Below are 2,517 nucleotides of genomic sequence, written 5' to 3'. Positions count from 1 at the left end.
GACCATTTCTCCATGGGTGTTTTGAAACTAATAGCTGAGGAAGGTATTCTGTTTATTAGATAAACAGCTGTGTGGGCAGCCTCTGCCCAAAACCTGGTGGGTAACTTAGAACATGATAATAGGCTTCTAACCTTTTCTAGAATGGTCATATTCATCCTTTCTGTTAAACCATTCTGCTGGGGTGTGTGTCTTACTGTTCTATGCCTCAGAATTTCACTTTCCCTACACAGACTATCAAACTCTTCATTGATAAATTCTAACCCATTATCGGTTCTAAGTTTTCTAATTTTCTTCCCAGATTGATTTTCTATCAGGGCCTTCCAATCTTTGAATTTCCTAAAGGCCTCTACCTTAGTTTTCAAGAAATAGATCCAGTCCCTCCTAAAGTAATCATCTATGATGCTAATGAAATACCTACAACTTCCTAAAGATGGATATTTAGTTGCCCCCCACACATCTGAATGGATATAATCTAAAATAGCCTTAGAACAGTGGTTTCCCACACTAAACCTAATTCTGTTCATCTTCCCATAAATGCAGTGATCACAGAAATCTAGCTTCTCTACTTTATCTCCTCCTAGAACCTTTTGCTTACTCAGCTCAACTAATCCTTTTTCACTAACATGCCCTAACCTCCTATGCCATAAAGTTGTCCTATTGGACTTCTGAGATAAAGATACAGCTGTTGTTCTAGTGATGGTTGAACCATTTAAAACATACAGCCCATTCCTTATCTCACCCTTCATTACAACTAAGGATCCTTTAGTTACTTTAAGGACTTCACCTTGAGCCTTATAATTATAGCCAATTAAGTCTAGGCTTCCTAGAGAAACTAAATTTCTTTTTAGTTCTGGTATGTATCTAACATCTGTGAGCCATTTTGAACTTCCATCATTCAAATTCAGCCTTACATCTCCTATTCCTAAGACTTTACAAACTGCATTATTGCCCCTAAACAATTTTCCAGACTCTAGTTTCTTAAAGTTTGACAGAAAACTCCTATTTGGAGTCATGTGGAAAAAACAGCCAGAATCAAGTACCCATTCAACATCAGTTTCATTTTCAGAAGCTACTAACACATCAGAACTCTCATAATCATTAGAAACTATATCTACACTCCCACTAGCATCCTTTTCCCCTGATTTTTTCTTCCTATCAGGACAGTCCCTCTTGAAATGACCTTCCTTATGACAGTGGAAACATTTTCTAATGAATTTGGACTTAGACTTTGATCTACCCCTGAAACTCCCTTTCTTGTGGCCTTTCTTTTCAGATCTTCCTCTCACATATAACCCCTCACCATCTAGTTTACCTTCCTTTTTAAATTCAGCATCCTCAGCAATAATTGCTACCACTGTTTCATCTAGTTTAAGGGTTTGTTTGCCATACTTAAGGGTGTCCACAAAATTTGAAAATATTTTGGGAAGAGAGTTAATAAGAATCACTGCTTGATCTTCATCCTCAACCTTAACACTAAGCCCTTCTAGATCCTGTACTAGTTTCATAAAGTCATTCATATTTTCTCCTAATATTTTGTTTTCATCCATTTTAAAACTGAACAGTTTCTGTTTTAAAACTAACCTATTAGGAGAAGACTTTGACAGGTATAGAGAGTCTAATTTTTCCCAAATTTCTGCTGGTGTGGTCATTTTCTTAACTTCTCGTAAGACCTTATCCCCTAGACCTAGGATTAAGGTACTATAGGTTTTATCTAACAGGTCTTTCTTCTCCTTCTTAGATAGGGAGTTTGGTAAACTATCCTCACCATCTAAAGTATCAGACAGTCCATCCTTCACTAAGATAGCCCTCATCTTCATCTTCCATCATCCGTAATCATTATCCCCTGTGAATTTTTTCACCTCAAACTTAGACATTTCTAGGTTCCTAACCTTCACAGATGCCCAGAGTACAAAAGCCCCAATTTACCCAAGGCTAGTAGAAACCCTAAAAAATTTGCAGTTGTGAAAAAATCAAATCTAAGCCTAGATTACTTCATATTCGAAAAGGATCTCTCAACCTAGAATAAACACTAGGTGCTAGAATGAAAACCTAGCTTTGATACCACTTGTTGAAAACAGAGACCATAAACGAAAATCCAAAGCAATACATAATCCAAAATAGCAGATAAATCACAAGCAATATAAACAGATAATAAGCTGAATATAAAAGGCACATGGATTTATAGTGGTTCTTCAGGGCAATAAGAAGAATTTACTATGAGAATAAAGAACCTTACAGAAATTTACGCTCACCCTTCCAGAGATTCGTAACAAACTTTCTCTCTCTACAACCAAGAGAGAAAGCTCGAGAAAACAGAATGAACAAAACCTAATTTGCATTAGGTTTATTGAAGAATGGATGCTTCAAGTTCATACGTGATCTTTTTTATTTATAAGTTTTTATGCAACATTTCAAAAAATTTATTCTACAAATAATAAATTCCGTTTGAAATTTTTTTACTAGAGAGTGTCACACTTTATGATGGTGAGACTATCTGTATCCAAGAGTTTCACTTAT

Source organism: Pistacia vera, unplaced genomic scaffold (genome assembly GCF_008641045.1).
Source record: "Pistacia vera cultivar Batoury unplaced genomic scaffold, PisVer_v2 Contig318, whole genome shotgun sequence".
NCBI classification, from domain to species: domain Eukaryota; kingdom Viridiplantae; phylum Streptophyta; class Magnoliopsida; order Sapindales; family Anacardiaceae; genus Pistacia; species Pistacia vera.
Note: the sequence above shows the minus strand (reverse complement) of the source record.